The sequence below is a fragment of the Puma concolor genome, chromosome F2, assembly GCF_028749965.1.
Source record: "Puma concolor isolate L17-30 chromosome F2, mPumCon1.1.hap2, whole genome shotgun sequence".
Lineage (NCBI taxonomy): Eukaryota > Metazoa > Chordata > Mammalia > Carnivora > Felidae > Puma > Puma concolor.
In genome coordinates, this window is record NC_141684.1 from 75710671 (window position 1) to 75732783 (window position 22113).

The 22113-nt window shown below is 39.5% G+C and overlaps 1 long non-coding RNA gene across 2 annotated transcripts in view; it reads right to left on the reverse strand.

Moving 5' to 3' along the window:
* LOC147572117 (uncharacterized) overlaps positions 1–22113 on the reverse strand; it is an 83182-nt gene that overhangs the window by 46031 nt on the left and 15038 nt on the right. The gene's annotated exons all lie outside the window — the stretch shown is intronic.

Here is a 22113-nt window from a genome sequence, read left to right on the forward strand (position 1 = left end):
TTGCTTTCGCAGCAAGCATGCTTCTTTTTTTTTTTTTTTTTTTTTAACGTTTATTTATTTCTGAGACAGAGAGAGACAGGGCACAAGTGGGGGAGGGGCAGAGAGAGAGGGAGACATAGAATTTGAAGCAGGCTCCAGGCTCTGAGCTGTCAGCACAGAGCCCGACATGGGGCTCGAACTCACAAACCGTGAGATCATGACCTGAGCCGAAGTTGGTCGCTCAACTGACTGAGCCATCCAGGTGCCCCATGCATGCTTACTTCTGCAGTCCCCTACTCCTGCGTTTATTCAAATCTGTTATTGGTGAAACCGGCTTGTCCAAAGAACTGAATTATAAAATGCCAAAATTTTCTATAAATTCAGATCATATGCTCCGTACCCACCACCTAAATTTAACCTATTAACAGTTTGCTTGCTCCCACACCAAAGCACAGAGCCCAATGCGGGGCTCGAACCCACGAACCGCGAGATCATGACCTGAGGTGAAGTCAGGCACTTAACTGACTGAGCCACCCAGGCGCCCCAGTAGAAAAATACTTCTAAACTGGGTCTCTTTTACCTATTATTTGGTCTCAGAAATAGGTGACAAAGCAAAGATTTATGATATGTGAGAAGAAAATGACAACCCCGAGGAAGAGTAAAATTTAACATTTGGTTGGAGGAAAGCAGGCAAGTAAAACCAGAATGCCCCCTTTAAAATTTTTTTTTTTCAACGTTTATTTATTTTTGGGACAGAGACAGAGCATGAACGGGGGAGGGGCAGAGAGAGAGAGGGAGACACAGAATCAGAAACAGGCTCCAGGCTCTGAGCCATCAGCCATCAGCCCAGAGCCTGACGCGGGGCTCGAACTCCCGGACCGTGAGATCGTGACCTGGTTGAAGTTGGACGCTTAACCGACTGCGCCACCCAGGCGCCCCTGGAATGCCCCCTTTAGAAATCAAGGCAATGGCTGCCAGGACATGAGACTGTGAAGAATGAGGTGACTGAATTTTGTCATTAGGACCACTCTGACTTCCATTTAGCACAGCAGTTTCCGTGAGTGGTGGAGGGCAAGGCCGTTGCAACGGACCAGACAGTTATGGCAAAGACTTGATGTGCTTGGGCTCTTGAGGAAGAAGGCAAGAGCAGAAACCTTCAAAGGGGGTAAGACACACCCGTGTTCGGCTTCGGGGTTTGGTTTAGTTGTCTTAGGATGAAGGAAGTGAGTTGATTTGTGAACGAAGCAAGAAGAGACAAGGATAAATGATGAAGTTTAAAAAGTTGTAAAAGAAATGGAAAGTAGTACTTAGGGAAGGAAACCATAGCTTTAGAGAGAAAGGGTATTTCTCCCCAACGAGCAATACGAGCAAGCAAACGAGGGCGGGACAATTGCCACCGAAGGTGAGTTTTTACGCAGGAAAAGGAGACACTGGGGAGGTTCACATCTGAGGGCTTCTATTTTCTGTTAAGGGTGATTGAGAGTAGGAGGTCTACAAGGAGATCAAGGTTTGGAACTGTTCTTGAGGGAAACAAAAGGGAGCTGTCCACGCCCACGGAAAGTACTGGTTCAGCATGCTATCTCTGTCCATGCAGCTTGGAGCACAGAGCGCCCAGATAACCAGCGAACAATTTCCTCCCCTGTTCATTGGAGCCACAGGGGGTTCGTGTTGGAAAGTTTAAGGTACGAGGGCTCAAAAGCAAAATGAAACCAGTTTGCTCCATCAAGTATGCTAAAATGAGATTCTAATTATGCCGAATATCTCATTAACAGACAGTGAGCTCCTTGAGGATCCCCTATCAAAAGCATTAAGGTCCAGCATTCCCTTCCAGAATGAACACGGCCACAGCTTAGACTCAAATACCTTCTCTTCTTCTGGAAACCAAAGTGGGAGGTACCTTGTATACCCCCTAATCGGTGACCCGAGGAGACAAAATGTACAGGCTACAAAGTGTGTGTAGTGACGCCAGATGACTGGACACAGCCTGCAGGAAAAGAGCGCGGGAGCGGTAGGGGGTAGCTCAGGGGAGGACCTATCGGTGGCCGACCTCAAAGTCTTGGCAAAAACACGGCCTGATGAAGAGGAACGCGCTGTGAAGTGCAACAGTGGAGGAAAAAGTCCTCAGAACAGGGCCAAGATCAAACGGAGCTGAGCTTACAGGAGTTGATAGAGAGCGAGGGCACAGAAAGTACTAAGGGAGGTCTGGCCACCGCCCAGCTCAGAAAGTGGAAGCAAACAGCCCCTTCTGAGCACGAGAGGGTCATTTGGGCGGGGGCCGGGGGTGGTCAGGGAATACAAGACAGGCACAGAAGCCTCCGGAGCCGGGTTTGTTTGGAGAGAGAAAAAGGTGTGGTTGCATGAAGAAACCCACAGAAATGCCATGCTCGAAGGAGACAAATATGGTCTTTGGGGTGGCAGAGAAAGGAAGTCTTTGAGCTGCGGGGAGACTGCTCTGATGGGAGGTAGAGTAAGTACGCGGACGGCTTCACCTGTAATAGCGAACAGTCACAGGAAATTACTTAAAGTAGACACATCAAGTCAGAGGTAAAGGCATATTTAACAGTACAAAGATAAGCATTAAAGATATACTCCTGACATAAATTGAGGCACAGGGGGAGAGAGGAAAAAGGATGTAAGCTGTCAACGTTATCACTGTTCATAGAAGTAAACTCATAGATACTGTCTAGGATTAAGGATGTTATATACAAGTATATAATTGAACACAAATACAAAAAAAAAAAAAAAAAAAAACCCGTCTTCAAAATCAGAACTACCAAAACAAAACAAAAAGGTGAAAGAACCAAGCACAGAATGAAAGACAACAACAGAAACTATAGGAACAAACTAATATAAAATGTGAAAATTTAGATTACGCTTATCCGTCATCACCAATAAATGTAAGTGACTTAATTCACCTGTTAAAAGAAAATCTCTATGCTATAAGATATAGTTCTCAAGCAGGGGAGCAGCAGAGAGGGAGGGAGAGAATCCCAAGCAGGCTCTGGGCTATCAGCACAGAGACCGATGCAGGGCTTAATCGTTTTTTTTTTTTTTTTATTTAAAAAAATTTTTTTAATTGTTTTGTTTATTTTTGAGAGAGAGAGAGACAGAGCACAAGCGGGGAAGGGGCAGAGAGAGAGGGAGACACAGAATTCTCAAAGCGGGCTCCAGGCTCTGAGCTGTCAGCACAGAGCCCAGTGTGGGGCTCGAACTCATGAACCACGAGATTACGACGTGAACCGAAGTCGGACACTTAACCAACAGCCACAGAGGCACCCAGGGGCTCAATCTTATGAACCAGGAGATCCTGACCTGAGCTGAAACCAAGGGCAGATGCTCAACGGACTGAGTCACCAGGCGCCCCAAATATAGTTCTTTTTTAAAAGCATGGACAAAAATATACCAACTAAATGCAAACCAAAAATGGGAGCCACAATTTTATCGTAAGATAAAAAGGAGTTGAAGTCAAAGAAGGATATTGCATAATGTCAAGGAATACAATTCACAATCAATAAACAAAAATTAGAAATAACTGCAAACCACATACTATAGCAACGATTTTCACAGACCAGAAATAACAAGCAGTAAGAGAACAAACTGAAACACTATCCACAGAAGACTAACAGATTAGATGGGCACAAAATAAGGTATGATGTCGAAGACATTGACAAAATTAATAGAATACATCTGGTTGTAATACAGTTAAGACCCAAAAAAAATAAACATAGCTTCTTTTCTTTTTTTTTTTTTTTTAATTTATATATGAAATTTATTGTCAAATTGGTTTCCATACAACACCCAGTGCTCATCCCAAAAGGTGCCCTCCTCAGTACCCATCACCCACCCTCTCCTCCCTCCCACCCCCCATCAACCCTTAGTTTGTTCTCAGTTCTCAACAGTCTCTTATAAACATAGCTTCTTTTCAAGTACCTGTGGAAAACTGATCTATACCATGAAGAAAACCTTAAATTCCAAAACCTAAAAATTGTAAAAACAAATACAATTGAAATTTTAACAAAATTTAAAAAGAAAAAGCTCCTTTTCCTAGAAATTTTATTTATTTAAAAAATTTTTTTAAATGTTTGTTTATTTTTGAGACAGAGAGAGACAGATCGTGAGTGGGGGAGGGGCAGAGAGAGAGGGAGACACAGAATCTGAAACAGGCTCCAGGCTCTGAACTGTCAGCACATAGCCCGACGTGGGGCTTGAACTCGTGAACCATGAGATTGTGACTTGAGCTGAAGTCAAATGTTTAACCGACTGAGCCACCCAAGTGCCCCCTCCTAGAAATTTTAAAACTCTTAAGTAATTGTGTGTCAAAAAGAAATGCTAGTCAAAATTGTGGGAACTCCAGAGGGCAACAATAAGAAAAACACATATATTAGAACACAAAGGAAAACAATAAAGTCAAAGAAAATTTGTAGTCTCAAAAAGTTATAGCACCTAGAAGAATATATAATATTTTAGGAAACTATAATTTACCAAGTCTGGCACCAATGAAGATACAAAATCTCAGCAGGCCCATTTCTATAGAATAGAGAAGGTTGTCCAATCCTTCCCTTCCCCAGAAGGTTGTCCAATCCTTGCCTTCTCTAGAAGGTTGTCCAATCCTTTCCCTTTCCCCACCCCATTAGGCATAAGACCCAAAGCTCCACTGACTTCAATCCTTAAGGACCAGGTAATCTTGGTGCTACTTAAATTAGAAGAAAAACTTCCCAACTCTTTTTGAGAATAACACACTGAAGCCTGATAAAGACTGCTTTACAAAGCAACAAAGACCAACCTTATTTATAACAATCAGTGTAAAGGTTCTAAATAAAATATTAGCAAACAAAATCATGCATGGTAAATAAATGTGAGTTTATTCCAAGATGCAAGGATGGGTCAGTATTTAAAAATTATTAATTCATCATATTAATTGGTCAAAGAAAAAATAATATATACTGAGAAGACAGTTGACAAAATTAGACGTTCAGTTCCAATTTTTAAAAAGAGACTAAAAAAGAGGAACCCTTAATATTTTTAAAAACACTCCACATACCAATCTTAATTTCTTAGTTTTTGTAAATACATCATGGTTATATAACATGTTAACATGAAGGGAAGCCAGGTGAAGGGTATACAAGACAATAATTGCCTGTACTATCGTTGCAACTTTTCTGTATTTCTAAAATTATTTCCAAATAAAAAGTGAAAAATCATAACACACACATTTCAGCCCAAGAGCCACCACCCTAATGAGTAGTCACTGGAAACATTCCCACTAAAGTCAAGAATAACATAAGAATGTACACTACTTCCCTACTATTTAACACTTTATCACTGAAATTAGAAAAAAGAAGGCAATTTACGGTCTAATAATTGTAAAGATAGAGGGCAAGCTAATTCTGTTTGCAGATTCAATTTTCGGGATGCAAAACTGAAAAAGAATTAACAGAAAAACTAAAGAGCAATGAAAAGACTGTATAGGGTAGCACTATAAAAAATAACAAAATATGTCAACTGTATTTCAATAATAAAAAATTAATGAGCCAATAGACTTCAAATATGTAAAAATAAAAAAAAACCCAGAATTTATAGAAGAGTATTCCTTTTACCATAGCAATGAAAAAGAGAAAAATACTCTCCCCGACACATCCAATGGGCCGCTTGGTTGGTGATATTAAGGCCAGAAGATGGGATATTTGGCCAGTGTGGGAGGGATATGATTTGTATACACATGGGCCGGAGAAGTAAATATGTTGAAGATAATGGGAACCCCTTGGAGAAGGGGGCTTTACGTACAAAAAGGAAATAGTCTACAATAAATTGCATCCTGTTGGATTGAAATAAGAGGTATCAGTGTAAATTCATACTTTTTAACAGTGATAGAAGGCTAGCAAGATACAGACATATAGAAATAGACATAAATGTGTATCTATAGGTGTGTATGCACATACATGTATTTTCTATTTCCGTCCTTTGAGAGGGTCTAAAATAATGGTGTTCTGAAGCAGACTTCAGCATCAGACTTTAGTTTCTGAATTCTGAGTTTTTAGTTTCTAAATTCTTAACTATTCACAACAGAAGAAAGACAGGGCTTCTTAGAGAATTGGCTGATTGCAGAGCGGAGAAAATACAAAATGGACCTAGACATCTTATGCCCCAAATAAGGGAAGGGCTCCAGAATGAGAGGGACAAGTCAAAAGTACACAGGACAGGTCTCCACTGGCCAAACCGAAGACTATTTGTGCATTAAAATAATAACGGTAAGAAAATAAAAAATAAAACAAGTTAAAAAATGTAAAATAAATAAACATTAAAAGAAGAGAATCATTAAAAAAATAAAATAATAGCAGCAAGTAAAATAGGAACAAATAATCTTAGTGAATGAAATAGGAATTCATACTAATATGAATAATTAACTAGATAAGGGAGAAAGGAAAGTCCTACCTTACAATAGAATTGCTAATAAATGTGAAAGACTTATTAATTATTAATTATCCTTACAGTGGAAAGTCCTGCCGACATTATCTTACAAGTGAAATAGATAGATATAAGCTATTTTAATCAAGTCAGTATCACCAGCAACGGGACAAATTGACATCATGTGCCTCCTGATACGGCGCACTGAGAAAAACATATCTTTCCTGAGAAAGATATACAACCTGATTCAAATCATGAGGAAACAATCTACAAACCCAAATTGGCCCGTGTAGTTGAAAACCATCAAGGAAAGACGGAGAAGGACATGACAACCCAATCTAACACATAATCTTGAATTGGATCATGGTCCCATAAAGGACACTACCAGGACAACTGGCAAAATTTGAATGCAGCCTCTGGATTAGTTGATAGCATTGGATCAGTTTGTTGATTTCCATAGTTATACTGCAGTTATGTTGGAGTGTCCTTGTTTTTAGGAAATACTCACTGAAATACTAAAAGAGCAATGAGGTGTCCATGTCTGTAACTTACTCTCAAGTGGTTCAGAAGAAGAAATTATTATAAACATATGTAAAGAGAATGATAAAGTAAATGTGGTCGAATTTAACAACTGGGGGGAATCTCTGTTGAAGAGGATTTGGGAGACTTTTATGTCACTTTTGCAACTTTTCTGAAAGTTTGGAATTATTTCAAAATAAAACAATTAAGGGGTGCGTGGGTGGCTCAGTCGGTTGAGCATCCAACTTCGGCTCAGGTCATGATCTCGCGGTCCATGAGTTCGAGCCCCACGTCGAGCTCTGTGCTGACAGCTCAGAGCCTGGAGCCTGTTTCAGATTCTGTCTCTGACCCTCCCCCATTCATGCTCTGTCTCTCTCTGTCTCAAAAATAAATAAATGTTAAAAAAAATTTTTTTAAATAAAAAAATAAAACAATTAAAAAGAAAATACGTAGGTATAAGCTTTAAAAAATGTGCAAAATCTTCATGGGGGAGACTTTAAAACACCTTAAAAAATACATAAGAGGCATCAAACAAAATGAAAGCTTATTATAAAGATGGCTATTGTTCCTAAATTAACTTATAATTTTTAAATGATTCCAATTTTTGTATATCTCCATCTGAAAATCAGACAGGCTGACTCTAAGATTTATATAGAAAATGAAAAAACAAAAAGAGCCAGAAAAATTCAGAAAGAAATGAGCAACAAGAAAGCACTAATCCTATTAAACATTAACATGTAGTATAAAATCTAAGTAATGAAAATATTGTGGTATGATGTATAAATACACAGACCATTCAAACAGAATAGAATGTCCAGCAAAAGAGTCAAACACATATGTGAATTTGATATACAATAAAGATGGCTTCTTAAATCAATGGAAAAAGATGGACGTTTCAATGAAATTATGTTGGGACATTTATGTGGCCAACTGGAACCAAAATTAGGTCTACATCTCACAACATATGAATATGTTCTCAGTGAATCAAAGATTTAAGTGTCAGAAATGAACTAATGGGAACTACCAGGAAAAAAAAGGTGGGGTCAACTCCATTATAACATTAGAGTGGGAAAGTTTTTCGAAAGCCATAAGAGGAATAATTGGTATTCCCAACTACAAAAAGAAGGAACGTATCTACATGGAAAAAAAGTTAACAATACAGATAAGGTCAAAATAGAAATACAGACTGGGGGAGAGTATTTATACTTCAAATCACCGCAAAGAGCTAATATCCCTAATACAAAAAGAGCTCTTAGAATTTGATAAGGGGAAAAAAAAAAGAAGGGTGAACAATCAGTTCACAGAAACAGAAACAGAAACATGAATAATCTGTAAATATATGAAAATTCCTAATTAAAGCTACTCTGGGATACCATTTTCCATTACAGAAATTGAAAACAGATCACCAAAATGCAAAAAAATTGACAAATAAGATTGGTGAGGCATGGGGAACTGGATCCCCTCAGATATTGCTAGTGGAAGTACAAATTGTTATGAACTTCATGGAAAGTACTTTGGTACATCTATTAAAATTACAAAATCACGTACCCTCTGATCCAGTAACCTTACTTCTGGAAATTTATCCTGTTGATCTACTCATAGGTATATGAACAAGCTTATTCATTATAGTATTTTTGGAATAGCAAAAGATTAGACGCGGGTCAAGTACCTTTCAATAAGAACTAGTTAGGCTTTGATTCATCTATATAATAAAACACTACTCCCGGGAACAAAAAGAATACACTTTTTACTGTTTCTGAGAAACCTTCAGAGTGTATTTTTAAATTCAAAGCAAGGTATAAGACAGTAATGAATGCCATATGCCATGCTATGCTTCCTTTTGCGAAAAAAAAAAGGAAGGAAAATAAGAATATATATTCATTTTTGTTTCTATTTGTATAAGAACCCCCGAAGGAAAAACAAAGGAAAAGTGATGATCTGTGGTAGGAAAAGAGATGGATGGAACAGCAATGGTAATGAGTTTTTGCAGTGGATCTTTTCTATTATTTTCTATTAACTTGATATTTGAACCATATGAATGCATTGCCTCTACAAAAACAGCAACATTGAGTAGTAACCATGTTTAAAAATAAAGTCAAACCTTATCTGTACAAGTTTGCCCCAAACCACTTTGAATCGTCTCACCTAGCTGCCCTCTTCATCCAGCTTCCCTCAAGCCAATGGAATCATGGTAAACATGCTTTTAAGTGTGCCGGGAAATTCATTTCTTCCTGACCTTTCTCAGATTCAAAGAAGAGAGCAGCTTCCCGGGGCCATGGCCTTTGAAAGAAAAAGACTAAAGCTCACCCAGGTTAGGTTACACCCTCTGATAAACAACCCTGTCACATTCTGCATCTGCACAGCACCCATCACTCTTGTAATTACTCTCTTCACTACTTAGAAGAATCATCAACATCATAGCTAAACTCCATTCAGAGCATTATGTACCAGGAAGGAACTGTAAAATGGTTTACGTAGCTATCAAATTAAATCATCACAACTCCTCTCATGTACTTACTATTATTATTTCCTATATGTTAAATATTGAGGAGATGGACACAGAGAGGTTCAGAACTTTCCCAGGGTCCTACAGCTAAGTGACAGGGTCAGAACCCATGTCCTTGCCATTCTACTTCACCACCCAAGATGGTGGTGAGGGCAGGGAATACCCTACTCTTAGCTTCATTATTTCAAATGTTTAAACAATTTGCTTCATCTAATTCATAACAATCAACCAAGAAAATTACTATGTAAGGCATTACTTTGTACAAATATTAGGATAGGGTAGTTGAGGATGATTTTTAAAAGGAAACAGAATGGGGCGCCTGGGTGGCGCAGTCGGTTAAGCGTCCGACTTCAGCCAGGTCACGATCTCGCGCTCCGTGAGTTCGAGCCCCGCGTCGGGTTCTGGGCTGATGGCTCGGAGCCCGGAGCCTGTTTCCGATTCTGTGTCTCCCTCTCTCTGCCCCTCCCTTGTTCATGCTCTGTCTCTCTCTGTCCCAAAAATAAATAAACGTTGAAAAAAAAAAAATAAATAAAAGGAAACAGAAAAGATATCTGGGAAGTAGAATATGATGCCCAACGCTGAAAAAAAGAAAACAGTTGTAGTCTGTACTTATTCCTTTCCTTCACATAACTCTGATCATTTTTCATGTGTTCACATATTCAGCAAACCTGTATTTCACTATCCAGTATATCCCTGGCACCATTGCAGGCACAGTGCAAGAAAGCACAGGCACACACATAGACCCAGGATTTGAGAATTACGTTCTAGTTGAAGAGGTAGTGCGATACTATGTTCAAGATTTTGTGGATACGGATTTCCTTATTGGTATATTAAATACATTTCCAAATTTTATTTTTATTTTTTTTTTAATTTTTTTTTTAACGTTTATTTATTTTTGAGACAGAGAGAGACACAGCATGAACGGGGGAGGGGCAGAGAGAGAGGGAGACACAGAATCGGAAGCAGGCTCCAGGCTCTGAGCCATCAGCCCAGAGCCCGACGCGGGGCTCGAACACGCAGACCGCGAGATCGTGACCTGAGCCAAAGTCGGACGCTTAACCGACTGAGCCACCCAGGCGCCCCACATTTCCAAATTTTAAATTGCCTGACTGTCCTGGAAAACTCTGGAACTTCCAGTGAATGATGAAGGGCAAAAATTATTCATTTATCTCTTCTCCCTCCTAAAATTCCATATGTGACAGGAGATGAATTTTTAAAAGCATTAATTCACAAGGGCAAAGATAATGAGAGAGAAAATGATAGGAACAAAATTTTGGAAGCTGGCAAGTTCAGTGTGCCCTAGAAAGCTTAATCCTGAGCCAGAAATAGGGGAAACTGAGATACAATCTGAGTTGTATCACAGAATGCCCAAAGGGTTTAGCATTGGTTGTTTAAGTTCATAGATTCTGGCAACTGGGCTAATACCCTGTAAGTAGAAAAACATGAATAGTCCAAGAAAATATGCCTCAAGATATTGACAGTGGAGGTTCCCTAGTAAAACAGCCAGAATAACCTTACAGTGAGGCTTTCATTCTTTGAGGCCAATCCACATGTACAGAGTTACCAATTAGCTTTTTAGTGCCCTACTATTAAATAGGAGTAGATAGCTCAGCTTGTCTTTAAAGAAAGTTTTGGATATGAAAGATGTAAGATCAAAAAACCTTAATTATCCTCACAGGCATATAAAAGGAACTACTCACAACATGAAAAAACCAGGGTTTTACTTTTTTAAAAAGCCTAGCAAATAGTAAAGAGCCCTTGGAAGTTACAGCTATGATAACATAAATGAAAAATTCATCGGAAAAACTGATACATAAAGAGAAGTAAATATCTCAGAAAGTAGAGGAACAGTAAAAAAAGATTTGAAATATCAATTGTCTTCTCCATGACATTGGAGGGTCAATCTGTGAAGTTTAATATCCAAATAACAGAAGATCCAAGGAGAGAAAATATGGAAAACAGGAGATTACCAATAGACAATTTAGTAAACAAACATTCCAGAATGAAAAGATGCAGTATTAATTGCTCAGACAACAAAAACAAAATACAAGAAGCTTTTAATTAAGCTTCCCCAAGAAATCACACACAATAGATAAGGATCCTAAAAGACAATGGAGGCTACCACCTCCAAAATTCTGAGGGAAAATCATTTCCAACTTAGAATTCTACTATACCCAGCCAAACTATCGAGTGAATGTGTGTCTGACTAAAGACCTTTCCAGGCATGCAAGATCTCAATTTACTCCTGTGCACCCTTTCTCAGGAAACTACTTGAGGGGGTATTCCACCAAAGCATAAGTAGGAACCAAAAAAGAAGAAAATATGCGATTCAAGAAATAGATCCAACTCAATAGAGAGACAAAGGGAATCTCCAAAGATGATGGTAAATGAAGATCACAAGTTACCAATCGTGCAGTAGGGCAAATTAGAGCAAATCTGAAGACCCAAGAAGATAAAACTAAAGAATATCTGTGTTTGAATACACTGAAAGAACGTTTCCCCAATTTGAGGAGAGCTCAGGGTTAACTGATGAGTACGGAGAAAACAAAGCGAATGAAACAAAAAATGTATTACCTTGAGGGGACACAAAAAGTTGGGCAATACAAGAAAAGCAAATACAGCATAAAAAGCAGTTCAGTTCAAAATAGCCCTATGTAGCTATAATAACACCACATTGTATGTTGATCTAACCAAAGCTATAACAATGAAAGAAGGACCAGTGGAGGGGAATTTTGACTATAGGTATTGGAGATGGGAATGCGAAAAAACGAAATCTTAATCTTCCGAAGACAGAAGTCCATAGGTATCGATGGGTAGTTCCTAAAACTAAGGGAAAAAAAAAACTCCAGCAGTGTCCACATAAGCACACTACTTCTAGGCACAGACACAGATACCAAAACCACCAGCAAAAGGGAGTTGAAAATGGTTATAAGACTCCGAGAGTTGATGTGGCATCCTAGAGGCCTTTTGTTGTTGTTGCTGTTGTTGCACGAATTCTAGTGCAACTATTTGACTTCGAAGAAAAGTAAAACTAACTTTGAGAAAGAAAAAGGAAACACGAGTGGGCGTGTCTCGGGAAAAGGTGGATGGCAGGGATATATGTTAATGTGCCTTTTTCTACGAAATGAATTTTATTTTAAAAAAAAATTTTTTTTTTCAACGTTTATTTATTTTTGGGACAGAGAGAGACAAAGCATGAACAGGGGAGGGGCAGAGAGAGAGGAAGACACAGAATCGAAACAGGCTCCAGGCTCTGAGCCATCAGCCCAGAGCCTGACGCGGGGCTCGAACTCACGGACCGGGAGATCGTGACCTGGCTGAAGTCGGACGCTTAACCGACTGCGCCACCCAGGCGCCCCACGAAATGAATTTTAAGAAACGCTATCAAAGAGACGGAAGTAAATATTATCTCTGATGACTTTAATATGCGTGAATCAACTCACTCTGCGACATCCACGCTTTCTTTACACTAGCCTGGTGAAACACGGCGGGCTCCCTCAGAAGGGGGAAGCCTGACAGAAGGAGCAAGCCACCCATTCAGCTAAGGGAAGCAGAAGTGTCGGACAAGACAGCTTCCGGCACACTGCTGAATAGGGCAACAAATTACAAAGAGGGAAACCCTCAAGGTCTCTGGAATGATAGAGTAGGGCCAGAAGATATTTGAAGGGAAAGGAGAGAAAAACTGGACAGAACAATGGCAGCCCGTGCCAGGAGCAAGTCCCCTTACACGGGAGTCAAGTTACAGAATTTCCCTGACTTCAGAACCGGAAGTAGATTTCCCCCCTTTCAGGAACGGTGAATCATCTTAGAACACACGGGACGGTCAGTCCGACCAAACATTTGTCAAACGTTGAGTAATCTTTACTGAAGTCGTTAAGGAATTTTGATTCTTCCACAGTCTGAAGAAGAAACCATTGGAAAAAAAAAAAGAAAAAAAGACAGGAAAGTCACCCGTTTTCTCCCCTATTTCTCAACTGACTGTCATGACAGGGTCATGCCGGTCTACTCTAGATAGATCATGTAACTCTTATTAATTGTCTGCTGAAGTGTCTCTTTCCATAAGTATTTCAATTTCCTGCTATTAATTTCAGCTAGAATTACCCACCACGAGGACAATTCTGTTTCTGTGATAGAGCGGACTGAATTCAGGCTTGACTATGCAATTAGTGGATTGTTCAGGCTCTGTCTTCTGGATTTCTTGCTGTCCACATTTTGGCCATTCTGGCACTCATTAGAACCCTGACCAGATGTTAGGAGAGAAAATGATGGAGACAAATTCAAATTTCTTCTTCTAACAAGTCTGTTGTCCAGTATAGGTTTTAATTCGATTTGAGGACTACTTTTAGATTTCATTTAGTTGTACCCTCCCCAACTCCCCATTTTATAGATTCTTCCTCAGGAATTAAAATTCTATTTTCACGAGTTGTTTTTTAGGTTGTTTTTTTTTTTTTTAACTATTTAATGAGGTCCCAGAGTCAGAGCTATAGTTGGAACTTATAACTTCAGGCATCAGTGAGGGCAGTGGGAAGGCCAGACTGGGCTTTTGTTTGTAAAAGCCTCAAAGATTCCATGAAAGAGATCACTAAGAAACTGGGGCTCTGGGGCACCGGGTGGCTGTTGGTTGAGTGTCCGACTTCAGCTCAGGTCATGATCTCACGGTTCGTGAGTTCAAGCCCGAGTCAGGCTCTGTGCTGACAGCACGGAGCCTGGAACCTGCTTCAGATTCTGTGTTTCCCTCTCTCTGCCCCTCCTCCACTTGTACCCTCTCTCTCTCTCTCTCTCTCTCTCTCTCTCTCTCACACACACACACACAAAATAAATAAACATTAAAAATTAAAAAAAAAAAGAAATTGGGGCTCATAGCTGAGCCCCCCACCCGCAACCCCTCCACCTCTCCCCATCAAAAAGATAAAAACGCAACCAGGAAATAATGGCATTTCCTTAACTAAGGAGGAGCTGTTGGAATGGAAAAGCAATGTATTCTGAAAAGACTATCAGAGCAGGTAGCTCAGGCTACCTTAGGGGCTGAGAAAGAAGATCTTTCGAGGTGTCTTCCAGGAAAAATTTCCAGTGGAGAGGGTGGACGGCTGTATGAACAAGTGAAAGCAGAACAATGAAAATAAAAGAAGCGCCAGGGGGCGCTGCTGGCTAACAGCTGGGGTAGCCTTTTCCCTGACCCTGCAAAGGTAGGTGTCCTCAAGGAACAGCAGAGGCAGCAGCCCCTGAGGAAGCTGTCATGACCCTAGCAAGGGGACAAGCAGTTAGTGTCTCTGAGCAGAGGGCGAGAGAGGAGAACGCATCTTTCCTGAGTGTAGCCTGGGCTGCTGCAGCCCCAAGAAACAGAGGCTGTGTTTAGGGAGTCTTCTGTCTGGGAAAGTGGAGGAAACCAAAGAGTGAGTAAGTCATGCTTCTTATTTTCTTTAAAAAAAAAAAATTTTTGTTTTTTACATTGATTTATTTTTGAGAGACAGAGTGAGGCAGAGTGTGAGTGGGGGAGGAGGGGCAGGGAGAGAGGGAGACACAGAATCCGAAGCAGGCTCCAGGCTCCGAGCTGTCAGCACAGAGCCCGACTCGGGGCTCAAACCCGTGAACCGTGAGACCATGACCTGAGCCTCAGTCCGACGCTTAACCGACTGAGCCACCCAGGTACCCCTAATCATGCTTCTTATTTTCAAGGAGCTTCTAGCCTACCACCAAAAGTTTTACTAAAACTATGTATGTATTTTTTAATAAATACTTTACATATCACACACCAATATCATTTCCAGGTGGATTAGAGAGCCGGAAGAAGACAACTGAATAGTTAATATAAATTTGAAGGAGGAAGCAATTTCTAAAGTTTAAGAAATAAAATGCAGACAATGGGTTGAGAAAAACAGACACGTGAACAAAATTCGTAATGCTAATGAAGTTGTGGTAAAACAGCCTTTCATACATTGCTGGTCACAATACAGACAGACTACGGCAATTTTGTGGAAAGCACTTGCAATTTGGCAACATGTATCAAGAACCTTAAAAATATTTTTATTCGCTGATTCAGTAATTACGCTTCTGGAATGCTATCCTAGGAAATGCTACAGAATAAGCGTTTTCATTAACAAAATGTTCACTAAGAGCCATTTATTTCAAGAAAAATTCGAAACAAGATAAATTGTCCAAATGGTTAAATAAATTACAATACAACAGTTGATTTAAAATGTTATGATGATCGAGGCTCCTGGGTGGTTCAGTCAATTGAGCATCCGACTTAGGCTCAGGTCATGATCTCACACTTTGTGGGTTCCAGCCCCACATTGGGCTCTGTGCCGATAGCTCGGAGCCTGGAGCCTGTTTAGGATTCTGTGTGTCCCTCTCTCTCTGCCCCTCCCCTGCTCATACTGTCTGTCAAAAATGAATAAATGTTTAAAAAAATTTAACATTATGATGATTATAATAATACAGAAATGGCTATACTACCTCATTAAGTGAATGGGGCAGAATACAAAATCATTTATCAGTTTGGTTATAACATTTTTAAGCAAACTGTTTTCAAAACATATAGAAGAAGACTGAAATTCTTGTTTGTCTGGGGCAAGTGTGGATGTCTCTTTATTTTTTAAAAGCTTTTCTTATTTTCCAACTTCTAAATATTCTTTATAATGAAAATACTTATTTAAAAATAAATGGCTACCAAAATCATTGGTATACATTCACAAAGAACAATCTGGAAAGGAAATTAAGAAAACGATTCCAATTTACAATAACATCAAAAGCAAAAAAATACTTAGGTATAAATCTAACCAAAGAGTTAAAAGACTTGTACACTAGAAATGACAAAATATTGCTGAAAGAAATTAAAGAACAAGTAAGTGGAAAGACAACTCATGTTCATTAATTGGAAGACCTTAATATTATTAAAAATGTCCATACTACCCAAAGCAATCTACAAATTCAACACAATCCCTATCAAAAACCCAATGGCAATTTTCTTTTTTTTCAACGTTTATTTATTTTTGGGACAGAGAGAGACAGAGCATGAACGGGCGAGGGGCAGAGAGAGAGGGAGACACAGAATCGGAAACAGGCTCCAGGCTCTGAGCCATCAGCCCAGAGCCCGACGCGGGGCTGGAACTCACGGACCGTGAGATCGCGACCTGGTTGAAATCGGACGCTTAACCGACTGCGCCACCCAGGCGCCCCACCAATGGCAATTTTCGAAAAGAGAAAAATTCATCCTAAAATTCATATGGAACTTCAAGGGACCCCAAATTGCCAAGACAATTTTGATAAAACAGAACAAAGTCGAAGTGCTCACACTTCCTGATTCAACATATATTAAGGAGGGCACTTACTGTAATGGGCACTGGGTGTTACATGTAAGTGACAAATCACCAAATTCTAGTCCTGAAGTCAATATTACACTATACGTTAACTAACTAGAATTTAAGTCAAATGCTTGAAACAAAAAATAAAGTAAAATAAAATAAAATAAACCTACAGTAATCAAACTACAGCGTGCTACTGGCATAGATAGGCAAATAGACCAATAGAATAAAATAGTGAGCCCGGAAGTATACCCTTACATATACAATCAAATGATCTTTGACAAGGATGGCAAGACCACTCAATGGGAAAAGAATAACCTCTTCAACAAATGGTTCTGAGAAAACTGGATATGCAAGAGAATAAAGTTAGACTCTTACCTCATAAAATATGCAAACGTTAACTCCAAATGGATTAAAGACCTAAGCATAAGACCTAGAAATATAAAATTCCTAGGAGAGGGGCACCTGAGTGGTTCAGCCGGTTAAGCACCCCACTCAGGTCATGATCTCACGGTTTGTGAGTTCGAGTCCCACATCGGGCTCTGTGCTGACAGCACAGAGCCTGCTTGGGATTCTCTGTTTCCCTCTCTCTCTGCCCCTCTCCTGTTCTCTCTCTCTCTCAAAATAAATAAATAAGCATAAAAAAATAAAAAATCAAATAATAAAATAAAATTCCTAGGAGACAATACAGAAGAAAAGCTTCATGATATTGGACCTAATGATGATTTGACACCAAAAGTACAGGCAACAAAAGTAAAAATGGACAAATGGGACTACATCAAACTTAAAAACATTTGCACATGAGGGAAACAGAGTGAAAAGACAACCTAGAGAATGGGAGAAAATATTTACAAATCATGCATCTGATAACGGCTTCATGCCCAGCATATGTAACAAACTCATACAACTCAGTGACTAAAATCAGATAACCTGATTTTAAAATGGGCAAAGGATTTAAACAGACATTTCCTGGGGCGCCTGGGTGGCCCAGTCGGTTGAGCATCTGACTTCAGCTCAGGTCATGATCTCACAGTTTGTGGGTTCAAGCCCCACATCTGGCTCTGTGCTGACAGCTCAGAGCCTGGAGCCTGCTTCAGATTCTGTGTCTCCTTCTCTTTCTCTGCTCCTCCCCTGCTCATGCTCTCTCTCTCTCTCTCTCTCTTTCAAAAATAAAAAAATACACATTAAAAACATTAAATGGACATTTCCTCCAAAGACATACAAGTGGCCAAAAGCATATGAAAGGATGTTCAACATCACTAATCATGAGAGAAATGCAAATCAAAATCAAAATGAGGTATCACCTAACACACATCAGGATGGCTATTATAAAAATAAAAAAATAATAATAATAACAAAAAACCAGGGTTGAAGATATAGAGAAACTGGAACCTTTGGGCACTGTTGGTAGGACGGTAAAATGGTGCAGCCTCTGGAAAACAGTACAGAGAATCCTCAAAATTTTTAACCTAGAACTACCCTACAATCCAGTAATCCCACTTCTAGTATATATCCAAAAGAATTGACAGCAGGGTCTCAAAGATATATCTCCACAGCAGATATGTTCGCTGCAGCCTTAGTCACAATAGCCAAGAGGTGGAAACAACCCAAATGTCCATAAACAGATGAATGGATAAATACATAAACAAAATGTGATATATACATGCAGTGGAATATTATTCAGCCTTAAAAAGGAAGGAAATCTGGCAATGTGCTACGACAATGATGAAGAAAGTGATTAAGAAAATTAGGTTGAGTGAAACAGCCCGTCATAAAAAGACAAATACGACACAATTCCACTTATATGAGGTATCTAAAATTGTCAAATTCATAGAAACAGAAATTAGAATATGATTAACAGGGGCGGGAAAGGCAGAAAAGAGGAGTGGTTAATACGTAGAGAGCTTCAAACTTGCAAGATGAAAAAGTTCTGAAGATCCTTTCACAACAAGGTGAACACATGTAACACTACTGAACTGAAACTTAAAGCCTTAAGCGGTACATTTTATGCTTTTTATCACAATAAAACATTAAGGAGTCAAAAAGTGTTCTGAAATGAAATAAATGGCTGATGCAGCCACATGCTTCCACTTAAAGTAGAAGTTTTTCGAAGCGTAGTCTCCACTTCAAACCACGCTAAGACTGTCTTGAAACATCTCATGTCAAGGTAACACCACTGCATCCACTTTATGAAATCAAATGGTCCATTCTCTATCTTCACTGTCTTTTAAAAACAGCTTTCTTTTTTTTTTTCAACTTTTTTTTTGGGGGGGGAGGGGGACAGAGAGAGACGGAGCATGAACGGGGGAGGGGCAGAGAGAGAGGGAGACACAGAATCGGAAACAGGCTCCAGGCTCCGAGCCATCAGCCCAGAGCCTGACGCGGGGCTCAAACTCACGGACCGCGAGATCGTGACCTGGCTGAAGTCGGACGCTTAACCGACTGCGCCACCCAGGCGCCCCTAAAAACAGCTTTCTTGAGATATAAGCCACATATACAATTCACCTATTTAAGGTACACAATTAAATGGTTTTCAATACATACATCTGTATTGAATCAATGCTAGATTGATCATAATCAATGCTAGAATATTTTCATCACCCCCAGAAAATCTCTGTCTATACCTATTAGCAGCCACTCCACTGTCCCTTCACGCCCGGCCTTCAGGTAAACATTAATCTACTTTCTATCTCTACAGAATTGCTTAGTCTTACATTTCAGGTAAGTGGAATCATATACTATGTGGTCTTCTTGATTGGGTTCTTTAACTTGGCCTCATGTTTTCAAGGTGAATTCCTTTAATGGTTTATTCCCAATAATATGATATATATAATGCATATAATATTCTTTTTTAAAAATTCTTTTTAATGTTTATTTCTTTTTGAAAGAGAGAGAGGCAGAGCGTGAGCAGGGTAGGGGCAGAGAGAGAGACGGAGACACAGAATCTGAAGCAGGCTCCAGGCCCTGAGCTGTCAGCACAGAGCCCGACGTGGGGCTTGAACTCACGAGCTTTGAGATCACGCATGACCTGAGTCGAAGTCGGATGCTTAACCGACTGAACTACCTAGGTGCCCCTATAATATTCTATGTTATATTCAAATAACATTATACACACACACACACAATATTTTGTGCATCTATTCAGTTGTTCCCACTTATTGACTTTTATGAATAATCCTGCCATGGACATTCGCATACAAGTTCCTGTGTGGATATGTTTTCATTTACCTAAGGTATATATATTTAGGAGGGGAGTGTCTAAATTGGATGATGAAGAGTTTTAACCTCTTGAGGAACTGAGACTGTCCTCCCAAGCAGCTGAGCCATTTTACATTTCCACCAGCAGTGTATGGGGGTTCCCAATCTGCACATTTTCATCAATACTTGTTATTAACTGCCTTCTTAATTGTACCCACCCTAGTGGGTATGATGTGGCATCTCAGTATGGTTTTGATTTTCATTTCTTTGATGGTTAATTTGGTTGAGCATCTTTTTATATTTTTATTGGCCGTTTGTGTATCTTCCTTTAAGAAATTTCTATTTGGATTCTTGGTTCATATTTCAGTTGGGTTATTTGTCTTGTATTATGGAATTATACGAGTTCTTTACATATTCTATATATGCATGCCTTATCAGATATATGGTTTGCAAATATTTTCTCACATTATATAGGTTGTCTTTTCACTTGTAATGTTTATTTATTTATTTTGAGAGAGAGAGAGAGAGAGAGAGCGAGCGAGTGTGAGTTGGGGAGGGGCACAGAGAGGTGAGAGAGAATCCCAAGTAGGCTTCCCATTGTCAGTGCAGAGCCCTACTCAGGGCTCGAGCTCATGAACCGTGAGATCATGACCCAGGCTGAAATCAAGAGTGGGACGCTCAACCAACTGAGCCACCCAGGCGCCCCAATCTTTCCACTTTCAGACAGTGTCCTTTGCGGTACAAAATGGTTTAATTTTGATGAAGTCTAATTTATCTTTTTTTCTTTTGTTGACTGTAGTTTTGCTGTCGTAGCTCTAAACCATTGCCAAGTCCAGGTTCACCAAGAGTTATGTTTTCTTCTAAGAGTTTTGAAGTTTTCTCTCTTACATTTCAGCCTCACATACATTTTGAGTTAACTTTTGCATATGGCATAAGTAAGACTTCCCTCTCCCCACCGAATTGTCTTGGCACCCTTTTCAAAAGTCAACCGTCTATAATGTGAGAGCTTATTTTCAGATTCTCGATTCTATCCTATTGGGTTACACATCAGTCCTCATGCCAGTACCACACAGCCTTGATTAATGTAGCTTTGTAGCAAGTTTTATTTTTCCTTTTTTTAAGTTTATTTATTTTGAGTGAGAGAGAGATCGAGAGAGAGCACAAATGGGGGAGGGGTAGAGAGAGATCGAGAGAGAATCCCAAGCAGGCTGCACACTATCAGTGCAGAGCCTGATGCAGGGCTCAATCTCACAGACCACGAGATCATGACCTGAGCTGAAATCAAAAGTCAGATGCTTAACCGACTGCACCACCCAGGCGCTCCTGCTTTGTAGCAAGTTTTAAAACCAGGAAGTGTGAGTCCCCCAACTTTGGTTTGCTTTTTCAAGACTGTTTACTATTTCCAATGTGAGTGTTAGGATCAGCCTGACAATTTTTGCAAAGAAGCCAACTGGGATTTTAATAAGGACTGAACTGAATCTGTATGTTGATTTGGAAAGTATTGCTATCTTACAATAGTAAGTATTCCAACTCATGAATGTGGGATGCATTTCCAATTACTTAGGTCTTCTCCAATTTCTTTCAACAATGTTTTATAATTTTCAGATTACAAGTTTTTAACTTCTTTTGTTAAATTGATTCCAAAGTACCTTATCCTTTGTGATACTATTAGAAGTGGAATCTTTTTTTAAATTTCGTTTTTGGATTGTTCATTGCTTCAGTTTAGAAATATCCAGTTGAATTTCATGTATTAAATTTGGCATCCTGCAATCTTGCTGAACTCATTTATTAGTTCTAAATGGGTTTGTGCATTCTTTAGGATTTTTCATATATAAGATAATGTCATCTGTAAATAGATAGCTTTACTTCTTCCTTTCCAATCTGGATGACTTTTTCTTTTCTTTTTTTCTTGCCTAACTGCCCTGGCTAGAAACTCCAGTATAATACTCAATAGAAATTATGAGGGTGGACATCCTTGTGTTGTTTCTGATCTAAGGGGAAGAGCTTTCCCCTTAGGTAAGGTAGGTAGGATGTTAGTTGTGGGTTTTTCAGAGAAGCCCTTAATCATGTTGAGGAGGTTCCATTCTAGTTAGTCCTGGTTTGTTGAGTGTTTTTATCATTAAGGCATGTTGAACTCTGTCAGAATTTTTTCCATATCTGTTGAAATGATCATGTGGTTTCTGTCCTTTAACACATTGGTTG